The sequence below is a fragment of the Orycteropus afer genome, unplaced genomic scaffold, assembly GCF_000298275.1.
Source record: "Orycteropus afer afer isolate SDZICR_OR568_19922 unplaced genomic scaffold, OryAfe1.0 scaffold01164, whole genome shotgun sequence".
Lineage (NCBI taxonomy): Eukaryota > Metazoa > Chordata > Mammalia > Tubulidentata > Orycteropodidae > Orycteropus > Orycteropus afer.
This window is the reverse complement of record NW_006922751.1, coordinates 141,639-153,325: the sequence shown is the minus strand read 5'-3', so window position 1 is coordinate 153,325 and position 11,687 is coordinate 141,639. Positions and strand designations below refer to the sequence as shown.

The 11,687-nt window shown below is 38.8% G+C and overlaps 1 pseudogene; it reads right to left on the bottom strand.

The window, feature by feature from the left end:
• Positions 1-858: 858 nt before the first annotated feature.
• The window catches only part of LOC103212930, a 15,148-nt pseudogene continuing 4,319 nt past the window's right edge, over positions 859-11,687 (bottom strand).

Here is an 11,687-nt window from a genome sequence, read left to right as displayed (position 1 = left end):
TGTTACTATACTTGGGCCCATTGTTGCAACCACTGTGTCAAGTCATCTCCTTGAGGGTGTTTTTCCTTTTCCCTGACCCTCTAATTTACCAAACATGATATCCTTTTCCAGGGACATGAGACAAAGTGTCATCAGCCTTGTTTCTAAGGAGCATTCCAGCTGTACTTCACCCAAGACAGATTTGTTCATTTTTCTGGCACCCTGTGATATTCCACATTCTTCACCAATATCATAATTCAAATGCATCAATTCTTCAGTCGCCCCTATTCATTGACCAGCTTTCCCATGCATATAAAGTGATAGAAAATACCATGGCTTGGATCAGGCCCACCTTTGCCTTTAAAGTAACATCTTTTTTTTTTTTTTTTAACAGCTTAAAGAGTTCTTTTGCAACAGATTTCTCCAACACAATACATCATTTGATTTCTTGACTACTGGTTCCCTTTATGTTGATTGTGCATCTGCGTAGAAAGAAATCCTTGGCAAGCATCAATATTTTCCCTGTTTATCATGAATAAGTTGAAGCATACCTAGCCATTATGTTATCTAATCATTTTAAAAGAACTTAACAGTGAAGCAGTCAGATGTGCTGGATCAGAAGTAGCCCATCCACTTTGATCCATCCTAAGCCCAATACAGATGTTGTTGTTGTTGTTGTTGTTATGTGCCGTTGAGTCGGAGCTGACTCATAGCTACCCCTCCATGGGTTTCCGAGGCACTATCACTATGGAAGTAGATTACCTCATCTTCCTTCCAAGGAATGGCTGGTGGGCTTGAACCGCCAGCCTTCTGGTTAGCAGTCAAGTGTCTTAGCCACTGTGCTACCAGAGCTCCTATATGATATAGTCATTAAAATGGTCATATTCTCCTAGTAACTTTTCTCAGAGCACCTTTTATGTCTTTGTTCCTCAGGCTGTAGATAAAAGAGTTCATCATTTGTCGAATGACACAGTACATTACAGAGGGAACTGCATCTTCCTGGAAAAGTGTGTAAAAGCAGAACTGATATAAATGCTAATGCCTGTCCCATAGAATAAAGAAACAATGGAGAGGTGATCCATAGGTGGAAAAAGCTTTATGCTTTCCACCAGCTGACAGCATTCTCAAGACTAAGGAGACAATCTGAGTGTAACAGAAAATGATTCCAAAGAGAAAAACATCACCTCAAACTGTAGCTACACAGTACAGTAGAATATAGTTCTGAGAGTGTCAGAACAGGTGAGGTTGAGAACCTGAGCAAGTTCACAGGAGAAGTGAGGAATTTCCAGGTCTGTGCAGAAGAATAGACACATCATTAGATTTTGAAGTAGGGCGTCCACAATGCTAATTAACGGGAGGAGTACAGAAAGTGAACTACAGAGGTGGGGGTTCATGATGATGGTGTACCTCCGTGGATGACAGATGGCCACATAGAGGTCAGAGCCAATTACTGTAAGGAGACAATTTTCCAAACCAGCAAAAACCAAGACAAAGCAGACCTGAGTGAAGTATCCTGTGTAAGTGATGCTCTGATTCTCTTCTTTTAGGTTAACTGGCATCTTTGGGATTGTGGTTGTGCTGAAATAGATGTCAGTGAAGGAGAAATTGGAAAGAAAGAAATATATGAGGGTGTGGAGGTGGGAGTCAAAGATGACAGCCAGGACAATGAGTAGGTTTTCCAGAAGGGTCACCAGGTGTATGAAAAGAAACAGGCTAATGAAGATGGATTGCAGGTCTGGATCTTCTGTCAATCACCGAAGAAGGAGTTCTGAAACCTCTGTTTTGTTCCTTGATTCCATATCATTTGTGAATCTGATGCAAAAGATGTGGTGAAAGATAATCAAATGTGTGGGTCCTGGATGCCCAGAAAGAGCGTCAGCTGGGATCTTATTGGAAATGTAAGTTCTCGGGACACACTCCAGACTTACTTTTGATAAATTCTGCAATAAGGATCAATAATTATGTTTTAACAAGATTTCCAGGTGATTCTGTAGTTTGAAAACCACTGCTTCAGAAAAATACTCTCATCTACATTTTGAACTTAATTAAGCATTCAAATATTTTCCTCCACTTGTTTTCTCCCTGCATCCCTTTTCTCTCTTTTGTTCTCTTCCATGAACTCCTTTTAAAGGTTCAAATTTTAATTGAGAACCCACTCTATTTCACACATTGTACCAAATTGTGAAGATGAAGTATATTCCTTCAGAATTATTCCATGCCTTCAAGTAGAATAAAATTATGGAATTTCTTTTTAGATCAATGGTTGTAAAACTTTAGAATATTTCAGAATCACCTAAAGGGCTTGTCAGTGATGAATAAGTTCAAGCTGTCACCCCCATCGACAAAAGAGTACACTTAGGAATTGTGGTGTTATGTCATAGACACAAAGTACAAATTGAGTTCATATCAGCGATTGTATTTGAGCTCAGATTATCTGACTACTGAGTTGGTTCTCTTGACCTCTCTGTTTTTGTTTTGTTTTTTTAATTTTATTGTGATTTGGATGAAAGTTTACAAAGCAAATCCATCTTCCATACAACAGTTCACATACATTTCGTCTCATGGTGTTGACTGTTATCTCCCACAATGCAACAACTCTCCTCCCACTTCTTCCCCCATCACAACCTCTTCCTTGTGTCCTTCCCTCATGTGCACCCCTGACCCCCAAAGCTGTCTCCGGGTGCATACACAGCCCTTCTATTCTCCCATGATTGCTCTCTCCAGAAAGTATCTACCTAATGTAAATGTTCAGCTCATGTGCCTGTCTTTTGTTTGGTTGGAATCCACATGAATGGGGTCAATTCCAGACCTCAAGAGTAGCTACTGATCATAGTCTCAGGGATTCTACCAGGCCTCTTGACCTCTCTGTTAATGCCTCTGGATCATATACAGTTAACATCCCTAAACATTCAGATGTCACTATTTCCCTTAAAAATTTTTAATATTTTCTTTTAATTAAAGTCTTTTCTTCTAAACTAAGTTTTTCTATCAACACTCATGAAGTCAGTATGTAGCATGGGATGACAGTCCACCTAGTCAACACTCCATATCTGACATGAACAATAGAAAATGTTATCCATAAACTTAAACTTCCTCATGGAAACATAAGTCATGTGCATTACTTGTTGGTTTTAAGAGAAGCAAGATAATTATGTCAATGAGATTCTCCAAGTTATATGTCAGCTTCCACTTCCTATCTCTCAGATTGTCGTACTGTGATAGCTTTCATGCTGTTGTGATGCTGGAAGCTATACCAATGATATGTCTTGGCCTCAGCAAGCTGAAATGGACTGGTATTGGCCATTCTGAAGCACAGAATAATATGATCTATTATGAATGACAAATTAAAAAGGAATGGCATTGCATTAATCATCCAAAGGAACACTTCAAGATCTATCCTGAAGTACATCTCTGTCAGTGATAGCATAATATCCATATGCTTACAAGGGACACCAGTTTATATGACTATCATTCAGTTCTATGCATAACCACTAATGCCACTGATGAAGAAACTGAAGAGGTATACTACCTTTTGTAGTCTGAAATTGACCAACTATACTGTCAAGATGAATTGATAATTACTGGTGATTGGAATGTGAATTGGAAATAAAGAATGATTAGAAGCTAGAAAATGTGGACTTGGTGATAGAAACAATGCAGTAGACCACATGAATTTTTCAAGACAACGAATTTACACACAGACTTTACTGATGATACACACAGAAATCAAATAGACTACATCTGTGGGAAAAGATGATGGGGAAGCTCAATATCATCACTCACAAGACCAAGCACTGACTGCAGGAAAGATCATAAATTGCACATATGGAAGCCCAAGTTGAAGCTGAAAAAATTTAAAATAAGTCCAGGCGAACCAATGTACAACTTCTTTGAGTGTATCCCACCTGAATTTAGAGACCATCTCAAAATACATTTTACATATTGAACACTAATGACCAAAGGCCACATGAGTTGTAGGATGACATCAAGGTCATCATACATGAAGAGGTAAAAAGTCATAAAAAAGAGAAGAAAGAAAAGACCAACATGGGTATCAGAAGAAACTATAAACCTTGCTCTTCAATGTAGAAGGAGCTCTGGTAGCATAGTGCCTAAGGCACTTGACTGCTCACCAGAAGGCTGGCGGTTCAAACCCACAAGCCACTCCTCGGAAGGAAGGTTGGGCAATCCTACTTCCGTAGTGATACTGCCTCAGAAACCCAAGGAGGGGTCGCTATGAGTCAGGGCCGACTCGACGGCAAAACAACAACAACAACAACTTCAATGTAGAGTAGCTAAAGTAAATGGAAGAAATAATGAAGTAAAAGAGCTGAACAGAAGATTTCAAAGGATGGCTCTGGAAGACAAAATAAAGTATTATAATGACATATGCAAAGAGCAAGAGTTAGAAAATCAAAAGGGAAGAACACAACTGACAATTCTCCAGCTGAAATACTGAAGAAAAAATTCAGCCTTCAAGCTGAAATATTAACGTATTCTATGGACAAAATACTGAATGATACAGGAAACATCAAAAGAAGATGGAAGGAGTATATAGAGTCACTGTACCAAAAAATAATTGGTCCATGTTCAACCATTTCAGAAGGTAGCTTAAGATCAAGAACTGATGTTACTGAAAGAAGTCCAAGCTGCACTGAAAGCATTGGCTAAAAGCAAGGCTCCAGGAAGTGACAAAATGCCAACTGAGGTGTTTCAACAAACAGATCCAAAACTGAATGTGCTCACTTGTCTCTGTCAAGATTTTGAAAGACCACTACATGGACAGTCAATTGGAAGGGTTCCATATTTATGCTCACTGGAAAGAAAGTGATTCAAAAGAATGTGGAAATTATAGACCAAAATCATGAATTACAAATGCAAGAAAAATTTTGCTGAAGATAATTGAAAAACGGTTGCAACAGTATATCAATAGGAATCTGCCAGAAATTCAACCAGGATTCAGGAGAGAATGTGGAAAAAAAGGATGTTATTACTGATGTCAGATGGATCTAGGAGGCTGAAAGTAGAGAATTCCAGAAAGATGTCCATTTATGTTTTATTGACTATGCAAAGACATTAGACTGTGTGGACCATAACAAAATGTGGCTAATATTGCAAAGAATTGGAATTCCAGAACACTTAATTGTGCTCCTGAGGAAACTGTACATAGATCAAGAGGCAGTCGTTGGAACACAACAAGGTGATATTCATAGTTCAATACCAGGAAAAGTGTATATCAGTGTTGTATCGTTTCATCATACTGAGGCAAGTATTATCATCCTGTGTTTTCATGCTCTAGAAAAATTTTTTTTCTTTGTGTTAGGTTTTCATTATTTGTGTTGATTCATCTAGACCTAATTTGTTCATTTTCATTGCTATATATTCCATCACTTGTCCATGCAAAATGAATAGTTCTATCATTGATGTTCATTTAAGGTGTTTCCTTCTGCTTCTCGACATGAGCAAGATTCTCAATGAGAGTCTCAGCATATAAATCCTTTCCTGAACTTTTCAGTTATTAGGCTAGGGATGTCCTCTTTTTTCCTCCCTTAACTGCCCCTCTCATCACTGCTGTCCGAGGAGTAAAAGATGTCAGGTGCTAATGCTTGTGACACATACACACTAAGTCACAAGAGGACATGTCATTGTGAGGGTCCCATATGCTAAGCACTGTACCAACTGCTTTTTCCCCTACTCATTTCTCATCATTGCAATATCTCCACAAGTGTTTTGTTTTGTTTTTTAATTTTCATTGTATTGAAAATCACAACAAAACATACAGCAACTTAACAATTTCTACATGTACAGTTCAGTGACATTGATTACATTCTTCAAGTTGTCCCACCATTCTCAATATCTTCTTCCAAATTATCCCACCACCAGCAACATACATTGAATGCTTTCTAAGCAAAGACTCTCTTTCTCCCCTCCCTCTCACCCCTGATAGGCACTAGTAAGCTTTGGTTTCTATGTATTTACTTATTTTATATAAATGACATCATACAGTACTTGTTCTTTTGTGACTTACTTATTTCATTCAGTATAATGTTTACCAAGGCCTCTTACCTATCACAGTGGTTGGAAACTCTGTTCTTTCATGTTAAATCAGTTTTTTTTTTCTTTTTTCTCATTTAGGATTGTCTTTGATTTTTCTCTTCTTCTTACATCCCGTGCTCAGTGTTTCAGAAAACTCTGTTATCTATATCTTAAAAATATATCCAGAATTCAGACAAGTTTCATCATCTTCCTAGCCATCTTCCTAGCATCATTGTCCAGGATTGTTACAAAAGCACCATATGTGGCCACCTTGCATCTGCCCTTGTCATCTGTTTGTGTAATCAGCCCAGTCTATCTCCTTTATCTCATCTTTCTATTTTGCCCCATCTTTCTTTCTATTTATTTCTGCTGGCCTCCATATGTTAATGCTGATTTTATTGACACTCTATTTTAGAATTATTTTTCCTCCTGGCTATTTAAATATTAACTTGCAGATTGTTTCTGAATGGGAAGTTTCCCCACCCCCACTCTCTCTTTCCATCTATCCACTGTCCCAGAGTCAAACTCCCAAACTCTGTTACAGAAAAATGAAAAGGTTTTACTGAAAACTTAGGAGACATTTGAATGAAGAGTCATGGAAACCTCAAGAAGTGAACCCACAAATCCAAAGAGTGGAAGATGCCTTCTCACTGATAAAAGAACAGAGCAAGGAACTAACAGGATAGAGCTACCACTGATGGATCAGTGATCAGTTAGGTGGAAGGCAGGACCTAGCAAGAGGGAGCGTTCCTTACATTGTTCCAGCTTTCTTTTGGGGATTGGATGGATACAAAGCATACTTGTGCAGAGGATAATGCCAGAAGTTCTACCTAATAAAGAGTTGTTAGGTGATCACAGGCTCTGCGAATAGGTTATAAAAATTTCCATTTTACAAACTGGGTTTCAATTATCATTTGCATCAAGACCCCTTCCCCCTACTACATCCTTTAACTTAACCTCAGAGAAAAATATTTCCTTGGTGGTAGGGTTTGTTCCTTTGTGATAAGGTTGTTGTTGTTGTTAAGTGCCGTCGAGTCGTTTCCGACTCATAGTGACCCCATGCACAGCAGAACGAAACACTGCCCGATCCTGCGCCAGCCCCACAATCCCAGCTATACTTGAGCCCATCATCGCAGCCACCATATCAATCCATCTCCTTGAAGGCCTCCCCCTCTTTCGTCGACCCTCCACCCTACCAAGCATGACATCCTTCTCCAGGGAATGGTCCCTTCTTACAACATGACCAAAATAGGAGAGACAAAGTCTGGCCATTCTTGCTTCCAAGGAGCATTCTGGCTGCACTTCCTCCAGGACAGATATGGTAGTTCTTTTAGCAGTCCACAGTACTTTCAGCATTCTCCGCCAGCACCACAACTCAAAAGCATCAACTCTTCTTTGGTCTTCCTTATTCATTGTCCAGCTCTCACATGTATACGAGGTGATTGGAAATATCATGGCTTGTGTCAGGTGCACCTTAGTCCTCAAGGAGATATCCTTGCTCCTCAGCACTTGAAAGAGTTCCTTCACAGTTGACTTTCCCAATGCTACACGTTGTCTTATGTCCTGACTGCTGCTTCCGTTGGCATCGATTGTAGAACCAAGCAACGTGAATTCTTTGACAACCTCAATCTTTTCTCCACTTATTGTGATGCTGCTCATTGGTCCAGTTGTGAGGATTTTTGTTTTCTTTATGTTGAGATGTAATCCATACTGAAGACTGTATTCTTCAACCTTCATCAGTAGGTGCCTTAAGTCATCCTCACTTTCAGCAAGCAAAGTTGTATCGTCTGCATATCTCAGGTTGTTAATGATTCTTCCTCCAATCCTGATACCACGTTTTTCTTCATATAGTCCAGATTCTTGGATTATTTGCTCAGCATATAGATTGAATAAGTGTGGAGAAAGAATACAACCCTGACGCACTCCCTTCTTGATTTTACACCATGTAGTGTCCCCTTGTTCTGTTTGAACGACAGCCTCCTGGTCAAGGTACAGATTCCTCATGAGTACAATCAAGTGCTCGGGAGTTCCCATTCTTCTCAATGTTATCCATAATTTTTCATGATCCACACAATCAAATGCCTTTGCATAGTCAATAAAACACAAGTAAACATCTTTCTGGTATTCCCTGCCTTGAGCCAAGATCCATCTGATAACAGCTATGATATCACTTGTGATAAAGTTAGTTCTGTGTAAAAGATTGATTGTTAGCAAGAAGCAGAAGTTAAGATGAGGTATGACACTAGACTCTGGGTCAGCCATTTCACTTAGGTCAAATTTCCTATAATTTTGAGGTGTCCTGTGAGTCGGAGTGGATTCCAGGGCAGTGAGTTATGACAGTGCTCACTCTCTCTTATCTAAAATGATCTCAATATATCTTGTTATATTCTACTGTTATTTCATGTGTTTGAAGTGAATGGCATTAAGATGGCAAAGGGTGATATTACAATGCTATCTTTGGTTTTCAAATGATATCTGAAGAAGATTATAGATGAACAAAGTTGATATGGAAACCATTAACTTGTGGTAAAGATAATGTGATATGACATGAAAATATGAATTCATTAGAAGAAGAAAGGTTTTTAAGTAAATATTAACTTGGAGCACTGTCTTCAGCTATTAAATAATCATTGTTATTTACCTAAACTTACTGAGAATATGGATAAGCCTGCAAACCAGTGCCTAGCCAGTGATGCTGTGATTTCTCGCAATTCTATTAAAAATGAGGAACTATATTTTCAGCCCATAGTTGCTAATTTAAAGAGAAATTGTTGTTGTTATGTGCCATTGAGTCGGAACCGACTCATAGCAACCCCTCCTTTGGTTTCCGAGGCAGTATCACTATGGAAGTAGATTGCCCCATCTTCCTTCCGAGGAGTGGCTGGTGGGTTTGAACCGCCAGCCCTCTGGTTAGCAGTCAAATGCCTTTAGGCACTATGCTACCAGAACTCCTTAAAGAGAAATAGACATTGAAAATATTTTGACAAAATTGGAAAAGGTGGTTGTGAAATTCAAGAGGGAGTAACAGTTCTATCTACACTGATAACAACCATAATTGACAACAAAGAATAGATTAGAATCTGCTGCATTAACTATGTTGAATGAAGTTTAAAAATAACCAAATCCACTGCCATTGAGTTGATTCTAACTCATAGTGACCCTATAGGACAAAGTAGAACTGCCCCATAGGATTCCCCAGACTGTAGTTCTTTATAGAAGCAGACTGCCTCATATTTCTTCCACTGAGCAGATGGTGGGTTTGGACCTTTGACCTGTTGGTTAGCATCTGAGTGGATTAACCACTGTGCCACCAGAGCTCCTTGAATGAAGAGTAAGGTTCAGGAAATATTAAATGACTTTAGAAAGAGAAACTCTTAAGCATTTTCATTTTCACACGTTTTAGCTGTTATACATTACTTAGGTCACATATACAAACTACATTTTTACACTTTAAGTTGGATCAGATATCCTGATATCAATGAGGAGAAAGAGATGATTTCAGCTGTGCATAAAAACAAAAGACTGGTGTGCAAGGTATGTGAAATGGAGGTGAACAGAAGCAAGTGGAGAAAGAAGGAAATGGCAGATACCTGGCTTCTAAGGGCAGGATATCTGCCATCCTAAATTCCCATTGACTATTGGCTTAGTCTTTCAGTATTTGTACTGCCCTGGGATCAGAATGATGGTAAAAGTGTTTGGTTAATGAGGAACTTTGGATATTGAGCACCCAGGGACATAGAGTCTGCAAATTGTCTGGGACCACCTCACCCAACAGCCCTCCCCAAGTGAGGAAGCAACACACCTGAGACTCTGCCCACAGATTATCTTCTTGTCTAGGAGCCTGGAGCCTCACTAGGTCCCTCTGCCTTTCCTGAGGACAGATCTTCCAGCTACATCATCCAGCATCCAGGGCAGACATTAAGCATCATTCTTCAGTGATGCCAGGCAGGTAACCGAGAGTCCCTTAGTCAATGTTTGCAAAGGAGGACAGGTGTTTCACTACGCATTCATCCAGGGGAAACTGAAGAAAAGTATATGCATAAAATGATTAGAATCAATTCTCCCACAGACTTTTGCCTGTCTCCCATCTCCCTAGCATGTTTATTTGTATCTCTCCCCCCATATTAAAACAGAAAACCAAACTCACTGTCATAGAGTCAACTCAACTCATAGTGATCCCTCCTTGGGTTTCCGAGGAAGTATCCCTATGGAAATACATTGCCCAGTCTTCCTTCTGAGGAGTGGTTGGTGGGTTTGAACAACTAGCCTTCTGGTTAGCAGTCAAATGCCTTAGGCACTACACCATCAGAGCTTGCAGGTCTTATTTGACTTGTTTCTTACTCTGTCTCTAAAATGGCAAGAATAATTTTCTTCTTGAGAAAAAAGATGCCCCTTTTCAAGCATAATGAATGGTAAGAAATTCTCTTGATGTTTACTTGTATTCTTGTGCTAGTGGTGAGGAGGAGAGTTGGTGAGCTTCAATTTATCTTCCTATCCCTGCTTCTTGATACATCATATTTAGGAAAGCTTTGGTATTACTCCTGGTACCAGGATCTGAGGGCTCTGAGGAAGGAAATGGGGACCCAGCAGACTTAGCAGACTGCCTCACTAGGTTATCTGTTTCTGCTAATAAAATTGTGAAATATTTAAAATTAGAACAGTACAAATTGTGTAATATAAAAAAATGACCACCTCTTACACTTTCAAATATTAAGTATTGCTGATGTTCTGCTTTAGAAGCTTTGTTTTTTTTTTTTTAAAAAGTAAGAAAATAATATGGAAACAGAAACAACCCATTTGTAATACTCTCTGTTGCTCTCTTTGCCTCACAGAAGCAGTAGCATCTTGGATGTGTTGGTATCTCTCATGCATGATTTCATATTCTCTCTCTCTCTCTCTCTCTCTCTGTATTATATATATATGCATGTATGTACATAGATATATGTATATATGCCCATATATATGCCTGTATATATATACATACATACATAAACCAAAGGCAAGAGATAGATAGAAGATTGATAGATAAGATAGATAGATAGATGATTGATAGATAGATAGGACAAAAACTATAATACATACCAGGAAATGAAGAAATAAATTGGACTAAGTCTATTAACCCTTATTACAAATATATTTAAGAGATATAATTGTAGAATTCCATATACTGTATGATTCTGTTTATATAAAACTTTTTAAAAGGTGAAGCAATGGAACTTAATGGAAGAATAATACTAAATACAGTAAAAAATGCAGAGGAATAATGCTAATCAAGTTAATCTCATGCTGGCCCTAAAGAATGAAAGAATCAATGTTGTACAAAAATACATGATGTGGGGAGCCTCAAATATATTATTTCAATGAAAATATCTAAATCAAGGACGATGAAGTGTGTGAATTGATAGCATTGACTGGTGGGTACCTAGTCATTCATTGTTACTCTCTGTCCTTTTCATTGTGCTTGAGCTATCCATAACAAAATAATAATAATAACACGTTTGTTGTTGTTGTTATGTGCCGTCGAGTCATACCTGACTCATAGCGACCCCTCCTTGGGTTTCCGAGGCAGTATCACTAAGGAAGTAGGATTGCCCAACCTTCCTTCCGAGGAGTGGCTGGTGGGTTTGAACCGCCAGCCGTCTGGTTAGCAGGCAAGTGTCTTAGCCACTATG